Here is a 19,989-nt window from a genome sequence, read left to right as displayed (position 1 = left end):
CATTCTCCTGCAACCCTTGCTCAGCCTCCCATGCCCTGTTCAGGTTTTCATTATCATTTCCTTAGATTCACCTCACATATATGTCTCCACTGCTAAAGTGTAAGATCTGAGAAGGAAGTTGAGAAACGCGGACTCTGGCTCTAAACTCAGCTCAGTCATTAACTGTATCCCAGAGAAAGACAGAAAACCTCTCAGTGCCCTGGTTTTCTCAACTGCTACATTTTTTTGCACCTCATCCTTACACAAGGACCATACTAATCTTCTCTGTATCATTCCAATTTTAGTTTGTGTGCTGAGAATGGAGCACTCAGTTGCTACATTTTTTTTAAACAAGTAGACAAGTGTTACAAGACTGGAGAAGAAAGCAGTAACTCATGCTGTCTCTGTGTTGTTAAAGTAGGGAGACATATTCTCTCTTCCCTATATAAATGAAAATAAATACTTCAAGTAAATATTAATATTGTCCCCTAAGAAATAAAAGCTTAGGGGCGCCTGGGTGGCTCTGTTTGGTTAAGTGTTTAACTCTTGATTTCAGCTCAGATCATGATCTCAAAGTTCCTGAGTTTGAGCCCCATCAGACTCCCTGCTGGCAGTCTTGAAATTCTGTCTCTCTCTCTCTCTCTCTCTCTCTCTCTCTCAAAATAAATAAACTTAAGAAATATAAGTCTAGTGGGAAAAAAAAGAATATGTTTATTGAAATATATGAGCTAAACACTGGGAATTACAAATCTAAGTTATTAATATGAAATCTCAAGTTTTATGAAATGTTTAATGGACTCTATTGGTATTCCTTCAGGTTAAATAAAATCCTTTAAAATTTCTTAAAGTATTGTTTATAGCATGAGCTATGTCTTATGCACTCTCAAGAAGGATTATGAAGAGCTTGTGACCTTATTTGAACAGTTAAAATACTCAGTACATAATCACCAAGATGCCCTTCTAGGAAAGAATTTCATTTAAAACCAGTTAAAGTAGACTTTAATATTCATAAGAGGATAGAATTATTATCTGGATAAATCTTTCATGCAGACTATTGTGAGAAGAATTAAATAAAGCCCAGGAGAATAATATTTTAATGGAAAAATTTTTTTTTCAAAAACTAGAAATAGAAATACTTTAACCTTTCAGGTCAGGGAAATGAGCTTATAAAATCCTCAGACCACAAATATTAAGATACAGCCACAGTATAAGAAGAAATAAAAAGAATCATTAAAGTTTTTATGCAAATAACTTTGAAAACCTGGATAAAATATATTTTGAAAAATATAATTTACCAAAATTCATCCAAAAGATTTAAAAAAAATGTCTAAGCAGATAGCTTTCCAAAGAAGAAATGGAAAACGTACACAAGTTGCTTTCGTTCTTTCGAATGTTTTCCCAGAGAATTCTATAAAACCTTTAGAGGACATAGAATTCCAATGTTATTTAAATTGTTTTAGATCATAGGAAAAAGAGGAGGTCCCTAAGTGCATTTTATGAAGCAAGTATAACATTTAATATTATAAACCATTAAGTCATCATTTGATAGTTCCAAGGAGAAATCGCATATGAATATGCGATCATCATGAATAATCCTGGAAAAAAGCACGGAGTTAGTATCATATTTTGTGGGAAAACTCAAGAAGCATTCCATTGGCACCAGGAAAAATTAAATAATGCCCACTGTCACATTAAGGTGTAACATTGGGCTAAAATAGGAACGATTAAGCTTTTAAGAAAATAAAAAGAAATTAGAGGTTCGATATTAAAAGGAGTTGAGATTATCATAACTGAAAATATTATTTCATACTTAAACATTGCAATATAATTAAACTGTAAAATTACTTCAAACAAAAGAAAATTTAGTGACATAGTGGGGCACAAAATAATGATAAATCAGAGCTTTAGGTACACTACAAGAGGAGATAAAAAAACAGATTCCACTGCAATGCAATAAAAATAATAAATAAGAGAAATTAGGAGCCCCTGGGTGGCTCGTTGAGCGTCCAACTCTTCATTTCAGCTCAGGTCATGATTCCTGGGTCATGGGATCCAGCCCTATGTCAGGATCCACACTGAGCATGATGCCTGCTTAAGATTCTTTCTCTCTCTCCCTTTTTGCCCCTGCTTGTGTGCTTTCTCTCTCTCTCTCTCTCTCTCTCTCTCTCAAATAAATAAATAAATAAAATTAAAAATAAATAAGAACAATTAAAAAGCAATATGAAAAAGCTGTATGTGTAAACATTTTAAATACTCCTGAAGGCCCAAAATAATACATGAATACCTGAGAAAATATACCATGTTCTTTGATAGACATTTTCATCACCAGTGTCGTTTCTTTACCATGATCCAAATGAAAATGCCAACTGCTTTCTTTTGTTGTCTTTAGTTTTTTAGGTATTTTTTTAATGAAAGGGTAAGACATAGGGTAATTCTCTAGTTCATTTTGAAAAATAAACATACTTCATGCATATATCAAGGTAAATTACTCCAAATGAGTCAGTGTTTAAATGCAAAAAAACAATAAAAATAATATATAAAACCTTGAGTAAACTCCTATAAAGAAGGAAAGGCCTTTCTAATTATAGACTCAAATCCTTAAGCCATAAAACAAAAGAGTGTAAAATTCAACCACATTAAAAAAATAACTTCTGCACGAGGCAAAAATATTATGAACAAATAAAAACTAGGAAATATGGCTTATAATTCATATTACAAAGGAAAGGCTCACCCTTCTCTTATATAAAAATATCCTTGAAAAAAATAAGAAAATGCTAAACAAATATGAAGAAAATAGGCAGAGGGTATGTACAGACAGTTCAGCATATACATATATATGTATATGCTGAATATAACCTTTAGATTTGTAAAAAGATGTTCAGCTGCACTCATAATAAGAAAAATGCTAATTCAAACATCACCACACTTGTGGTTTCAAAACATGGCCCCAGAATTATCCAGCACTCCTCCCATGAACAGGTGCACTTTCCCTTGAGTCCAATGTCTGTAACTTTCTGACCAACAGACTCCAGCCTATATGTTGTGATGGTTTGGTAGCTTGCACTACCCGTCTCTTTCTCTGAAACCCAACCACCATGCTATGAGGAAGCACAAGTCCCCCACTGGACAGGAACCAATAGCTAGTACCAACTTGCCAGTCATGTGAGTACACCAACTTGGAACAAGACCCTTGAGCTTTAGTTGAGCTGCCCCAGCTAACACTGCATGGAGAAGAGATGAGTTGCCTTTACTAAGTTCTGCTGAAATTGAAGATTTATGAGCAAATTAAATGACTGTTTCATTTTGAGCTAATTCAGGATGATCTTTTGAAATTGGTAAGGAAGAAGACGCCATGATACTGTGTACAGAAAACCCTAAAAACTCCACCAAAAAAATAAATAAATGAATTTATTTATTACTAAATTCAATAAATCAGGTCACAGGATACAAAATCAATATAAAGAAATCCATTGCATTTTTATATACTAATAATGAAGTGGCAGAAAGATAAATTAAGAAAATAGTCCTATTTGCAATTTTACCAAAAATAATAAAATACCTAAGAATAAATTTAACCAGGGAGGTGAAAGACTTGTCCTTTGAAACTATAAATGTTGATGAAAGAAATTGCAGATGACACACATAAATGGAAGATGTTCCATGCTCATGGATTGGAAGAACAAATACTGTTAAAATGTCGATTCTACCCAAAGCAATCTGCAAATTCAATGGAATCCCTATCAAAATACCAATAGCTTTTTTTTTTGTACAGAACTAGGACAAACAATCCAAAAATTTGTGCGGAAACACAAAAGACCCCAAATAGCTACAGCAGTCTTGAAAAAGAACAACAAAACTGGAAGTATCCAGATTTCAAAATATACTACAAAGCTGTAGTAATCAAAACAGTACTGGCACAAAAATAGACACATAGATCAGTGGAATGGAAGAGAGAACCCAGAAATAAACCCACTCTTATATGGTCAATTGAATTTTGACAAAAGAGACAAGAATATGCAATGGAAAAAAGATGGTCTCTTTTACAAATGCTGTTGTGAAAACTGGACAGTTACATGAACAAGAATGAAACTGGACCACTTTCTTAAACCATACCCAAAAATAAACCAAAATGGATTAAAGTCCTAAATGTTAGACCTGAAACCATAAAAATCCTAGAAGAGAGGACAGGAAGTAATGTTTCTCACATCAGCTAAAGGACATTTTTCTAGATATGTCCCATGAGGCAAGAGAAACAAAACCAAAAATAAACTATTGGGACTACATCAAAATAAAAAGCTTCTGCATGGCAAAGGAAACAACAAAACAAAAAAGCCAACCTACCGAATGGGAGAAGGTATTTGCAAATGACATATCTGATAAAGGGTTAGTATCCAAAATATATAAAGGACTTCTATAACTCCGTACCCCCAAACCAAATAATCAAATTTAAAAATGGGCAGAAGACATGAACAGACATTTGTCTAAGGAAGACACCCAGATGGTCAATAGACACATGAAAAGGTGCTCAACATCATTCATCATCAGGAAAATGCAAATCAAGACTACAATGAGACATCACCTCACACCTGTGAGAATGGCTAAAATCTAAAACACAAGAAACAATAAGTGTTGGTGATGATGTAGAGAAAAAGGAACTCTGGGGCACTGTTGGCGGGAATGCAAACTGGTGCAGCCACTGTGGAAAATGGCATGGAGGTTGCTCAAAAAATTAAAAATAGAATTACCCTATGATCCAGTAAATTGCACTACTGGGTATTTACTCGAAGAATACAAAAACAACAATTTGAAAGGATATATGTACCTCTATGTTTATTTAAACATTATTTACAATAGCCAAATTATGGAAGCACCCCAAGTGTCCATCAATAGATGAGTGAATAAGGAAGATGTGATATGTACACACACACACACACACTACTCAGAATATTACTCAGCCATAAAAAGAATGAAATCTTGCCATATCCAACATGGATGGATCTAGAGGGTATACTATCAAGTGAAATAAGTCACAGAAAGAAAACTACTATATGATTTCACTCATATGTAGAATTTAAGAAACAAAACAAAGAAAGAAAAAAAGAGACAAACCTAAAAACAGACCCTTAAATATAGAGAACAAACAAACACCATAGGGGAGGTGAGTGGGGGAATGGGTGAAGCAGATGATGGGGAATAAGAGTGCGCTTATCGAGATGAGCACTGAACAATGTATAGAATTATTGAATCACTATATTGTACACCTTGAACTAATGTAACACTGTATGTTAATTATACTGGAATTAAAATAAAAAATAAATATGTTAAAAAAGAGAGCTTAATAAAATAATGTCTCAAATTGAAAAAAAGATACTTTTCTTTCATTTTATTTTATCATCCAGAGATTAGATATGAAAATAGCTATGGTTTGCACTTTCTTCTGGAGAGCATTATAGGGATAAAGTAAAATAACAAATGGGAAGGTGTTTTGAAGACAAGTAAATGCAAAGTATTATCACAGCAATTGTAAATAAAAAAGTAAAAGAGAGCATTGTTCTGCTTATAGATGTCAGTCTGAGAACATGCATTTACAGTAAAAATGATGGAGTAAGAATACCTGCCAACATGGGATGTAGAGAAATTTCGAGAAAATAGGAAGCAAGTGGAGGAATAGGAACTGACTGAAGGAGGAGAGAGATACCACTAGGTAGCATATAATCAAAATACAGCCAGAAAGGTTGCTGACCATCCCATCCCCACAGATCTCTGGACTGTCTCAGGGTTTGGACTTCCCACGTACATTACTTCCTCTCCAGGCCAGGAGTGAAGCACTCTTCTATAAAGATAACAATGCCTCCAAATAAAGCCCACCCCATTCAGGCATTTAAGTGTCTGTGGTGAGATGACTGGACAAATGTCTGATAATTGACAAGTCCCACCCACATATCCAGGACTCCCAATCAGCTTTCTGTTGCCTCAGTCTAAAAAAACAGATGACTATTGAATGTCATCAATGTGGCAAGCACTCAATAAATATTTCCTAATATTTATTGCATTTGGTAAGTATTTTAATAACAAAACCAGTAATAATATTACTATTTTCAATTGGAAAGATGTTTTATTATACACCAAAGTAAATAGAGTTGTGTAAATACAAATACACAAATAGAAAATAATAGAAATAATACAAGGACTAGAAAAGAATTTTTTAAAAATTCTCAATGGTATCCTTAGAACATTTCACCAGAAATTTTCATCCATTAAAAATAAAGAGAGGGGCAGAGCAATTAGAGACCTGGGAAGGTGGCGGCATAGGAGGACACTGGGCTCACCATGTCCTGCTGATCGCTTAGATTCCACCCACATCTGCCTAAATAACCCAGAAAACTGCCAGAAGACTAGCAGAATGGACTCTCTGGAGCCAAGCCTAGACAAGAGGCCCACGGAAGAGGGTAGGAAGGGCAGAGAGGCGGTGCGCGCTACACAGACTGGCCGGAGGGAGCCGGGGCGGTGAAGGGACAGCCAGCCCACCCGGCAAGGCAGAGCCCCCAAGTCTGGCTTGCAAAAGTGGAGGGGCCAGATGGAGTGAGTTCTGACAGCCAGCGGGACTTAACATCTGGAATGTCATAAGTCAACAGCTCTGCTCGGAGAGTGGCAGGGTGAGAGAACACCGGGAGGGAGATTTGTTGAACCCTGGAGGACAGAGCTCAGCTTGGCGGGGAACAAAGGTGCTGGCCATCGCCATCTTCCTCTCCCATCCCCCAACTGAAATTCCAAAGGGAACGGTTCCTATCACTGAACTTGCTTGCACCGCACAAACCCTCGATGTGCTTCTGTGGATCCATCCCTCCGACAGGTCTGCCTCCCTCCTGGTGCTGCAGGGCCCCTCCTGCAGGGGACCACCTTCAGCAAAGGGAGCTAAGCCTGCCCCTCCCGCCCCTGTGCACCTTGTGGATCCACCCTGGCTAATACGCCTTTGGCCAGATCCCATCAAAGCAGCACCACAAGCCTGGCAGTGTGCAAGTAGCCCGGACAGGGGCCACACCACTCCGCAATGAGTCCTGCCCCTGGGAGAGGGGAAGATAAGGTACACACCAGTCTGACTGTGGCGCCAGTGGTGGGCTGGGGACAGACATCGGGTCTGACTGTGGCCCCACCCACCAATGCAAGTTATTCAAGACAGCACAGGGGAAGTGCCCTGCAGTTCTGCACCACTCCAGGGACTATCCAAAATGGCAAAACGGAAGAATTCTCCTCAAAAGAAACTCCAGGAAGTAGCAACAGCTAACGGATTGATCAAAAATGATTTAAGCAATATAATGGAACAAGAATTTAGAAAAATAGTTATAAAATTAAACGCTGGGCTTGAAAAAAGCATAGAGGACAGCAGAGAATCTATTGCTACAGAGATCAAGGGACTAATAAATAGTCATGAGGAGCTAAATAATGCTATAAATGAGGTACAAAATTAAATGGAGGTGGCCATAGCACGGATTGAAGAGGTAGAGGCGAGACTAGGTGAATTAGAAGATAAAATTATGGAAAAAGAGGAAGCTGAAAAAAAGATAAAAAAAATCCAGGAGTATGAGGGGAGAATTAGAGAACTAAGTGATGCAATCAAATGGAACAATATCCGTATAATAGGAATTCCAGAAGAGGAAGAGAGAGAGAAAGGGGCTGAAGGTGTACTTGAACAAATCATAGCTGAGAACTTCCCTGACCTGGGGAAAGAAAAAGGCATTGAAATCCAAGAGGCACAGAGAACTCCCTTCAGACGTAACTTGAATCGATCTTCTGCATGACATATCATAGTGAAACTGGCAAAGTACAAGGATAAAGAGAAAATTCTGAAAGCAGCTTGGGATAAACAGGCTTTAACTGACAAAGGTAGACACATAAGAATAGTAGCAGACCTATCTACTGAAACTTGGCAGGCCAGAAAGGAATGGCAGGAAATCTTCCATGTGATGAACAGAAAAAATATGCAGCCGAGAATCCTTTATCCAGCAAGTCTGTCATTCAGAATAGAAGGAGAGATAAAGGTTTTCCCAAACAAACAAAAACTGAAGGAATTCATCACTAAACCAGCCCTACAAGAGATCCTAAGGGGGATTCTGTGAGTGAAATGTTGCAAGGACTATAAACTACCAGAGACATCACTACAAGCATGAAACCTACAGACATCACAACTCTAAACCCATATCTTTCTGGAAACCAATTTGACAGTAAATTTCATATATTAAAAAATAAAAAAAAATTAAAAAAAATAAAAAAAAAATAAACCCATATCTTTCAATAATAACACTGAATGTAAATGGACTAAATGCTCCAACCAAAAGACATAGGGTATCAGAATGGATAAAAAAAAAACAAGACCCATCTATTTGCTGTCTACAAGAGATTCATTTTAGACCTGAGGACACCTTCAGATTGACAGTGAGGGGATGGAGAGCTATTTAGCATGCTACTGGAACTCAAAATAAAGCTGGAGTAGCCATACTTATATCAGACAACCTAGACTTTAAATTAAAGGCTGTAACAAGAGATGAAGAAGGGCATTATATAATAATTACAGGGTCTATCCATCAGGAAGAGCTAACAATTATAAATGTCTATTCGCCGAATATGGGAGCCCCCAAATACATAAAACAATCACAAACATAAGCAACCTTATTGATAAGAATGTGGCAATTGCAGGGGACTTTAATACCCCACTTATAACAATGGATAGATCATCTAGACACAGGATCAATAAAGAAATAAGGGCCCTGAATGATACACTGGACCAGATGGACTTGACAGATATATTTAGAACTCTGTATCTCAAAGCAACAGAATATACTTTATTCTCAAGTGCACATGGAACATTCTCCAAGATAGATCACATACTGGGTCACAAAACAGCCCTTCATAAGTATAAAAGAATTGAGATCATACCAAGCACACTTTCAGACCACGATGCTATGAAACTTGAAATCAACCACAGGAAAAAGTCTAGAAAACCTCCAAAAACATGAGGTTAAAGAGCACCCTACTACAGAATGAATGGGTCAACCAGGCAATTAGAGAAGAAATTAAGAAATATATGGAAACAAACGAAAATGAAAATACAATCCAAACACTTTGGGATGCAGCAAAGGCAGTCCCGAGAGGAAAATACATTACAATCCAGGCCTATCTCAAGAAACAAGAAAACTCTAAAATACAAAATCTAACAGCACACCTAAAGGAAACAGAAACAGAATAGCAAAGACACCCCAAACCCAGCAGAGGAAGAGAAATAATAAAGATCGGAGAAGTAAACAATATAGAATCTAAAAAAAACTGTAGAGCAGATCAATGAAACCAAGAGTTGCTTTTTGAAAAAATAAACAAAATTGATAAACCTAGCCAGGCTCTCAAGAAGGGAGAGGACCCAAATAGATAAAATCATGAATGAAAATGGAATTATTACAACCAATCCCTCAGAAATACAAGAACTTATCAGGGAATACTATGAAAAATTATATGCCAACAAACTGGAAAACCTGGAAGAAATGGACAAATTCCTAAACACCCACCCACTCCCAAAACTCAAATAGGAAGAAATAGAAAAGTTAAACCGACCCATAACCAGTGAAGAATTGAATCAGTTCTCAAAAATCTCCAAACAAATAAGAGTCCGGGACCAGATGGCTTCCCTGGGGAATTCTACCAGACATTTAAAGCAGAGATAATACCTATCCTTCTCAAGCTGTTCCAAAAAATAGAAAGGGAAAGAAAACATTCAGACTCATTCTATGAAGCCAGCATTACTTCGATTCCCAAACCAGAGACCCAGCAAAAAAAAGAGAACTACAGGCCGATATCCCTGATGAATATGGATACAAAAATGCTCAACAAGATTCTAGCAAATAGAATTCAACAGCATATAAAAAGAATTATTGATCAAAAAGAATTATTAATCCCACCATGATCAAGTGGGATTCATTCCTGGGCTGTAGGGCTGGTTCAACATTCACAAATCAATCAGTGTGATACATCACATTAATAAAAGAAAAAGATAAGAACCATATGATCCTGTCAATCAATGCAGAAAAAGCATTTGACAAAATTCAGCATCCTTTCTTAATAAAAAACCTCGAGAAAGTCGGAATAGACGGAACATACTTAAACATCATAAAAGCCAATTTATGAAAAGCCCACAACTAATATCATCCTTAATGGGGAAAAACTGAGAGCTTTCCCCCTGAGATCAGGAACACAACAGGGATGTCCACTCTCACCACTGTTTTAACATAGTGTTGGAAGTTCTAGCATCAGCAATCAGACAACAAAAGGAAACCAAAGGCATCAAATTGGCAAAGATGAAGTCAAGCTTTCACTTTTTGCAGATGACGTGATATTATGCATGGAAAACCTGGTAGACTCCACCAAAAGTCTGCTAGAACTGATACATGAATTCAGCAAAGTTGCAGGATACAAAATCAATGTACAGAAATCAGTTGCATTCTTATACACTAATAATGAAGCAACAGAAAGACAAATAAAGAAACTGACCCCATTCACAATTGCACCAGAAATCATAAAATACCTAGGAATAAACCTAACCAAAGATGTAAAAGATCTGTATGCTGAAAACTATAGAAAGCTTATGAAGGAAATTGAAGACGATATAAAAAAATGGAAAAACATTCCATGCTCGTGGATTGGAAGAATAAATATTGTTAAAATGTCAATATTACCCAAAGCTCTCTACACATTCAATGCAATCCCAATCAAATTGCACCAGCATTCTTCTCGAAGCTAGAACAAGCAATCCTAAAATTTGTACACAACCACAAAAGACCCCGAACAGCCAAAGTAATATTGAAGAAGACCAAAGTGGGAGGCATCACAATCCAAGACTTTAGCCTCTACTACAAAGCTATAATCATCAAGACAGCATGGTATTGGCACAAAAACAGACACATAGACCAATGGAATAGAATAGAGACTCCAGAATTGGACCCACAAAAGTATGGCCAACTAATCTTTGACAAAGCAGGAAAGAATATCCAATGGTTTGGAGAACTGTACAGCAACAGGCAAAAGGATGAAACTAGACCACTTTCGTACACCATTCACAAAAATATACTCAAATGAATAAAGGACCTGAATGTGAGACAGGAAACCATCAAAACCCCAAAGGAGAAAGCAAGGAAAAACCTCTTTGACCTCAGCTGCAGCAATTTCTTACTCGACACATCTCCAAAGGCAAGGGAATTAAAAACAAAAATGAACTATTGGGACCTCATGAAGATAAAAATCTTCTGCACTGCAAAGGAAACAACAAAACTAACAGGCAACCGAGAAAATGGGAAAAGATATTTGCAAATGGCATATCAGACAAAGGGCTAGTATCCAAAATCTATAAAGAACTCACCAAACTCCATACCTGAAAAGCAAATAATCCAGTGAAGAAATGGGGAGAAAACATGAATAGACACTTCTCTAAAGAAGACATTCAGATGGCCAACAGGCACATGAAAAGATGCTCAATGTCGCTCCTCATCAGGGAAATACAAATCAAAACTACACTCAGATACCACCTGATGCCCATCAGAGTGGCTGAAATGAACTGATCAGAAGATTACAGATGCTGGAGAGGATGTGGAGAAACGGGAACCCTCTTGCACTGTTGGTGGGAATGCAAATTGGTGCAGCCGCTCTGGAAAATAGTGTGGAGTTCCTCAAAAAATTAAAAATAGATCTACCCTATGACCCAGCAATAGCACTGCTAGGAATTTACCCAAGGGATACAGGAGCGCTGATGCATAGGGGCACTTGTGCCCCAATGTTTATAGCAGCACTTTCAACAATTGCCAAATTATGGAAAGAGCCTAAATGTCCACCAACTGATGAATGGATAAAGAAATTGTGGTTTATATATACAATGGGATACTACTTGGCAATGAGAAAGAATGAAATATGTCCTTTTGTAGCAACATGGATGGAACTGGAGAGTGTTATGCTAAGTGAAATAAGTCATACAGAGAAAGACAGATACCATATGTTTTCACTCTTATGTGGATCCTGAGAAACTTAACAGAAGACCATGGGGGAGAGGAAGGAAAAAAAAGTTAGGGAGGGAGCCAAACCATAAGAGACTCTTAAAAACTGAGAATAAACTGAGGGTTGATGGTGGATGGGAGGGAGTGGAAAGGGGGCGATGGGCATTGAGGAGGGCACCTGTTGGGATGAGCACTGGGTGTTGTATGGAAACCAATTTGACAATAAATTTCATATTAAAAAATAAATAAAAAGAAAAAGAGAAGAAATAGCATGCTAATAATTATCTGGAAACAAGAAAGACCTGTTTGATAATTTTTCCCACATGCACAAAAATCTATGGATCAGTAGAAATTCAAATTGAAGAAATGTTCTAGAAAGTATTGTAAAAAGATTAAGAATGATAAAATAGAGGGGGAATATTTAGTTATGGAATATCAATATATGACCTCCAACAGATAACTAATGAAATTCCTTAAAGAGAGAATAGTAAAATTGAAAAGGAGAAATTATCAAAGATCAACCACAGTGGTTCTCAAGGTGTTATCCAGGGACCTCTGAGGTCCTACATTTTCTTCATATTAACCAACAAACAAACAGACATGTCTCAACAGAGTAGGAAGTCAATAGATAGCATAAAAATTGAAAAATCTAGAACTGGCTGCATAAGGTTATTTAGAGATAATAGCCTTTAGAGAATTAACTACTACAGGAAACAGGTAAATAGTTAAAGGGATTGTCTGTGGAGATGAGAGAGGGGACAGAAAAGATTAGTCAAGGAGCCTCTATTTTAAATTACACTATTTAACAGCTTCAAAGGGACATGCACCCTAATGTTTATAGCAGCATTATCAACAACAGCCAAGCTATGGAGACAGCCCAAATGTCCATCAACTGATGAATGGATAAGGAAGGTGTGGCGTATATGTGTGTGTGTATACACACACATGTGTGTGTGTGTATACACACACACATATACATATATATACACATATATATGTGTATACACACACACATATACACCACACCTTCCTTATCCATTCATATGTGTGTGTGTGTGTGTGTGTGTATACTTTTATATATACACACACATATGTATATATATAATGGAATATTACTCAGCCATCAAAAAGAATGGAACTTTGCCATTTACAACAATGTGGATGGAACTAGAGTGTATTATGCTAAGCAAAATAAGTCAATCAAAGAAAGACAAATACCATTTGATTTCACTCATATGTGGAATTTTAAAAACGAAACAGATGAACATATGGGGGGGGGGAAGACAGGGGAAACAAACCATGAAAGACTCTTAAATATAGAGAACAAAATGAGGGTTGATAGAGGAAGATGGGTGGGGAATGGGTTAGATGGGTGATGGGTATTGGGAGGGCACCTGTTATGATGAGCACTGGGTGTTGTATGTAAGTGATGAATCACTGAATTATGCTCCTGAAACCAATATTGCACTGTATGTTCACTAACTAGAATTTAAATAAAAATTTGGAGAAAAAAAAAAGAACAACAAAAAACCCCCAAATATTTGTGAAACACAGGTTAACTTTTACACTTAGGGCAACTCAAAGATTTTTATAGAAAATTAAATATTTCTTTTTTTAAAACAAAAAAAATAAAGTTCAGTATTTAGGTAGCTCAGTTAATAGAAGGATCACAATCAAGAAACTTCTCACAGTTTCACATTAAGAGGCTGAAGGTTGGTCCTTCCTAAGGCTTAGAGGTGAGAATTATTGACATCACCTTGGTCTGCAGATGGGTACTTCTGGCACATTCCCCTCTGTGCAGCTGTAAAATGAAGTCTGTGTTTGAGGAACACCGTGTGTGCTCTCTTCTTCAGTATTAAACTGCTGAGTAACTTAACTCACCACTAAATCTTTTTGTTCTAGCTTTCTTTCCTCGCTCTCCTTCTCTTCAGTTCCTTGTTCTGTTATCCCATTATAACTCCTAACTCGAAACTCACCAGTGACATTTTTGTTGAGAGTTTCATGTACTTCTGAAGAAAAACACTGGAGCAGTTTGTACTGAATCAAATTCTTGGAATCTCTTGCCCTAGTTTGTACTGGAATATTTGGGGAAGTCCAGGGGTATCTCCAGAACAGCAAAGCTTTTCAGAGTGGGCTTTGTCTCCTAAAAGGAAATGTCAAGTGATGACCTTAAGTGATGGACACTCTGGAATGATGAAAGTGGAATAGAGACACCGGAGACCCTCATGCCCCTGTCCAGCCACATTGGTCCACTGTTTGGACCTATGGGTGTCAGCCATCAGCTTGATATATTATAATGCCATTGAAGGGGAAGACAAATTTCTTTTGTAGAACAGCATGGGAATTGCAGTGTGACCAATCATCTTGGTGTGTAAGAATAGCCTGGGACTATCCCAGTTTTAACACTGAAAGTCCTGTATCCTGGGAAGCCTCTCAGTCCCAGCAACACTGGGATGGTTGGTCACATGGTTAGGATGTCTAGTACAAAGCCACTGCCTAGAATAAAATCCCAGCTCCACCACCTACCTACTAGCTGCCTGACTTTGTCAAAATTGCTTAATCCTACTCTTTCTCATTTGCCTTATATGAAAATGGGGATAACATTAGTACTTAACTGCTGGGGTTGTGCCAAAAAACAACTTAGTACATATAAAGAACTCAAAATGGTGCCTAGCATGTGGCAACATGGCAAGTACTCAGTAACTATTCCCTAATATTTATTGCATTTGGTAAATATTTTTAATAACAAAACAAGTAATAAGATTACTATTTTCAACTGGAATGATGCTTTGTTATGCACCAAAGTAAACAGAGTTGTGTAAATAATATTTCTTTTGGAGGTTGATAAGGCCAAATAGGCCCAATGGGTGTTTTGAGATGTCAGCTAAATCAAAATCAAACATTCTCATGGCTAACACTATAAACTCTGTGGAAACAACTGTCAGGAGAAGCAGCACCCTTTATTCATCTGAGTTGTAGACAAAGCATTAATCAATAGGTGATATTAAAACAGCCCAATAATGAAAATTACTTTCGCATCTGATTTTAAGATGTGAGAGCATGTTCATGCCAATGGAATTGAAATGGACCTCAGGTATTTACTGTTGACAGGAGAGGTAATAAAATGTGGAATGCAGTGACACAGGGCCTGGTATCATTGAGTTTGGATTGTTCTAGTATTTAGGCAAATTCATACTCTTCCTGAAATTGAGGGGTTATAAAAAATATACTGTAGGTACACACTTCTTTTTATTAGTTTTGTTTCTTTGCTATTCAACATCTGAACATCCTTTCTCTTTTGTTTCTTCTCTGTTCAACATCTGAACATCCTTCCTCTCTTTTGGTAATCCCCAGCATGTGGGCATTGGTCCCACTCTGGACGTGAAGGGGCCAAACACTGTTTCCTCCTGCCCTGTTGTAGTGATTGCATATATGCTATCAAACCTCAGCAGAGGTACACAGGCTTACATAGAAGGCTTTTTAAAACATAGATTGCTGGACCCCACCTCCTGAGGGGTTGAGAATTTACATTTCTAACAAGTTTCCAGGAAATATCGATGCTGCCAGTTAGGAATCACACTTTAAGAACAAGTCAGTTAGAATGTGAACATGTGCTGGGGCGCCTGGGTGGCTCAGTCGGTTAAGCATCTGACTTCAGCTCAGGTCATGATCTCACAGTTTGTGGGCCCGAGCCCTGTGTCGGGCTCTGCGCTGACAGTTCAGAGCCTGGAGCCTGCTTCAGATTCTGTGTTCTCCTCTCTCTCTGCTCCTCCCCTGCTCACTCTGTCTCTCTCTGTCTCTCAAAAATGAATAAATGTTAAAATTTTTTTTTAATTTTTTAAAATTTGTTTAAAAATTTTATTTTTGAGAGAAAGAGAGACAGAGTATGAGTGGGAGAGGAGCAGAGAGAGAGGGAGACACAGAATTTGAAGCAGGCTCCAGGCTCTGAGCTGTCAGTGCAGAGCCCGACATAGGGCTCGAACCGACGAACTGGGAGATCATGACCTGAGCTGAAGTCGGACGCTTAACCGACTGAGCCACTCAGGTACCGCCCGCCCCCAATTTTTTTTTTTTTTAAATAATGTGAACATATGACTTAGGTCAAAGAGATGACTCTGATTGGGACTTGAGACACAAGGTCAGCTGCGAAATTTTCTGTGAATAGAGCAGGCATATCAGGAATCCAACTCTGGCAACACCAAGTGGTCAACAGCAGTTATCAGAGTTGGTAAGAAGATAGTTCCTATGAGTGACCTTGGCTGTCTATCCTTTCTTGATTCTTGCCTGTTTGCTGCAGCCTAATTCTCTCACTTTTCTGTCAGTTCTGTGAGCTACTCTGCCTTTCAGTGAATTATCCTTTTGGGTAAGTTCACCATGGTCAGTTTCTGTTGGATGCATCTAGAAACACTGAGTGAAAAAGCAAGGCTATCAATGAGTAACAGGGATTTGAACTACTGTCAATCGTGGCAAGTGATAATTGACTATAACTGACTAAGTGCAGTGATAGAAGAATGCTCTGAACACTACATGAGCACAGAGGAGAGAAGGTGACCCAACTAAATGGTGGGCAATGGTGGGATGGGAGCTTATGTGGAGAGGAGGTTCAAGACAGGAAATAGGATGAAACTGGAGACATAAGTAGGAATGAGGTATTGGAGAACGTGTGTAACCTACAAAGTGAATTTAGACATTATTTGACAATATTTAATGTCAACATTTCCCAAACTTCTCTGATGGTATGAATCCCTCTGAAGATTCTAGGGTCAGGACACAAAATCTAAATGTTTTATGGTTTTTATGATCAAGCATGCTCAAGAAATACTGCCACAGATAATGGGAATCATTCAAGAATTTTTAGTATGGAAGTAACATGGCTTTCTAGAATATCCTCTAAAAGCATGAGGAGATAGGTTTGAGGAGTAGAAGATGGGAAACAGGCAGACCAATTAGGATGTTGCCCCAGTTATTGGGACATGAAATTATATGGGTCTCAACAAATGCAGTCCCCAAGAAGGAAAGGATTCAAAACATACTAGAAAACACAGTCCTTGTTGATGGAATAATATTCAGTAGGTGATGGAATTCAGGGTGAGAGGAATAGTCTATCAGCACCACTCCCAGGACTTAGATTTAGGTCATGGATTGATATGTAAACGTTGCTTTTTAAAATGTTGGAGGTAAAACTAAGGTGCAAGATTGAGCAGCAGAGAAAGGGCTCAGGAAAGGCATCAGGTTCTTTTCTGGTAATAGTGATAGTTTTAAAAGATTTTTTAATGGTTATTTTTATTTTTGAGAGAGACAGAGCATGAATGGGGGAGGGTCAGAGAGAGAGAGGGAGACCCAGAATCCGAAGCAGGCTTTAGGCTCTGAGCTGTCAGCACAGAGCACAGTAAGATCATGACCTGAGCCGAAGGGACACTCAACTGACTGAGCCACCCAAGTGCCCCATTGGTAATAGTGATCGTTTTAGAGGGAGAGAGTGCTGGGATCGTGGACATTGTTGCATCAGTATTTCTACGGAATTTTACGATCTTCTTTCTTATTATTGCTCTTCATTTCATGTTTTAGTCACAGCTCTGATTTGGTACTGATGCATGTTAATTGTTTTTCCTTGAAAGTTCTTCTAACTTGGGACACCTGGGTGGCTCAGTCGGTTAAGCATCCAACTCTTGGTTTCTGCTCAGGTCATGATCTCACAACTCATGGGTTCAAGCCCTGCATCGAGCTCTGTGGTGGCCGCACAGAGCCTCCTTGCTTGGGATTCTCTGTTCCTCTCTCCCTGCCCCTCCCGTGCTCAGTCTCTCTCACAAATAAATAAATAAATAAACTTAAAAAGCCAAAAGCAAAGTAAGTCCTTTTAACTCAAGAGATTCAAACTTCTTTCTAAAATCCAACCCAGAAAAGTAAATAATTAGGTGCTAGTTAACTTAGTCTTCCTATATCTTTTGATATAAATAAATATTATCTAGGGAATAGCAAAAGCAGTCTAAGCATACCTTTATGGGGCTATGTCTCCCTTGACCTTCATAATCTTTCAGAGCAGATTTCATTCTTCAACATACAGTAACTGATACTCATACATACATAAATGTATGAAATTTCATACATAATAAATGATACATAAATGTAAATAAATTTATAAATAAATACAATTTTTATATAATTATAATATTGTTATATATAATTATATTATATAATAATTATATATAAATTATATATATATAAATATTTATAAATATAAAATAATTGATAAATACATAAATTTATACATTCATAAATGTATGAAATAGTAAAATATGAACACTGATTGTCCATGGATTGTACTTATTTAAAGCTCATAATATCCCTTTAAGGTTATTATTATGATTATTCCAAATTCACAAATGAAGAAACTGTGACTCAGTGAATTTAAGAAACTTGGCCAGGGCCACGCAGTAACCACATTTTATAACCAGCTTTCAAATCCTCATCTGATTTCTACCAGGAGGAAGAGAAACAATGATCTGAGAAGATTTGCATGCACATCTTCTTGGTAGCCAGCGCACTGCATAGCTTAGCACGTGGCCTTGAGGGATGCTCCCCAGTCCAGATATTAACTAAAACAGTACCCACAATTTTTTTCATAGAGCTAGAAAGGACTTGGAAAAAATAATTTCTAAATCAGCTATTACATGTTTGCTACAAAGAGGAATATTGCTACACACCCATTTCACATTGCCATCAAACCCTAAGTCCTTGATTGAAATTTCAAATAATGGCTTCGTTTTGACATTTCTGACTGAGAAAGCGTGAGGTTACCTGGCATCCTCCCCCTGGCTCCCAGGTCCAGTGCTTCTTTTCTCCCTGTACTCTTCCGTCATCTACCCCACTCAACTCACACCCGGCCTCTGTGCTTCTGACGCACTTGCTCTAACCTCCACAAACTTAAGGAAATTTTGCTCCTTTCGATCCATTCTACCTATTTCTGCCAATGCCTTCCCCCTCCCCTGCTCCTCAATGTTAATTTGGTCACGTTATGCTTCTCCTTGGAAACCTTCAGCATCAATTTAATGCTTAAAGTATAAACTCTTTAACATGGCTTGATAGTGACAGATTAACCCATCAACTGAGAAATATTTACGATTGTTTCGTCTTAGTTTTTCTTAAAATATCCTACAAGAAAGACAGATGTCAAATATTCTCCTTAATTTTTAAATTGAAGACACAGAAGTGAATTGCTTTCCAAATATATCCAGGAATTAGATAATGGAACCAAAGGCAAATTATATTTCTTAGTCCCTCATTTTGCCTCAAAAACAGACTTTTTTTAGTCATTTTTTAAAAATCATTTTGACATCACTCTCACATAGGCCACACATTCCCACGTGGATACTCATATACAATTTGTGGTTTTTTTCTAAAGTGTCCCTTTTCTATGCCATTCATGAAAACCTACCAGAGCATGCAGTGAGGGAGATGTAGTGTCCGGGATAAGAGTGCAAGATTTCCAGATACACAGGTGGGTTTCTGTCCAGGCTCTGAGACCTGTGGTTATAAGACTCTGGGGCAAATTGTTCAACCTCTTCAAGGCCTAATTTTCTTATATTTCAAGTGAAAGTAAATAAAATGTAGATCCTAGAGATTAAATGAGAAGGCAGTGAGATGTTTGTAAAGTTCTTAGCACATCTGACACCTAGTAAGTGTTCAATGAATGGTCCTCTTCAAATTGTGTTGATCTAGTTTACTTAGAAATGATTTGTCAGGGGCTTCGAACTCTACTTTGGTAATAAATTCCCTGCAACACAATCTCCTCATAGATCATGACATGGCCATGTGTGATGGTACCGCTTTCCACATAATGCAGCTTTAAAAGAGTTATGGGGTTGGGGGTATCATCTGCGTTTGCTCATGTAGTCTGGGGTTGGGGGTATCATCTGAGTTTGCTCATGTAGTCTGGCCTCCTCCAGACTCAGGGGAGCCTGGAAAGTGATGCAGAGCACAG

At 37.8% G+C, this 19,989-nt stretch overlaps 1 non-coding gene across 1 annotated transcript; it reads right to left on the bottom strand.

Annotated features, from left to right (window-relative positions):
* Positions 1-201: 201 nt before the first annotated feature.
* Positions 202-307, bottom strand: LOC125925023 (U6 spliceosomal RNA). The gene has a single exon (XR_007458676.1). It is a non-coding gene; the product is annotated as a U6 spliceosomal RNA (small nuclear RNA).
* Between the last annotated feature and the right edge of the window lie 19,682 nt (positions 308-19,989).

The sequence above is a fragment of the Panthera uncia genome, chromosome F2, assembly GCF_023721935.1.
Source record: "Panthera uncia isolate 11264 chromosome F2, Puncia_PCG_1.0, whole genome shotgun sequence".
Taxonomy (NCBI): Eukaryota; Metazoa; Chordata; class Mammalia; order Carnivora; family Felidae; genus Panthera; species Panthera uncia.
This window is presented reverse-complemented; position numbering and strand designations above follow the sequence as displayed.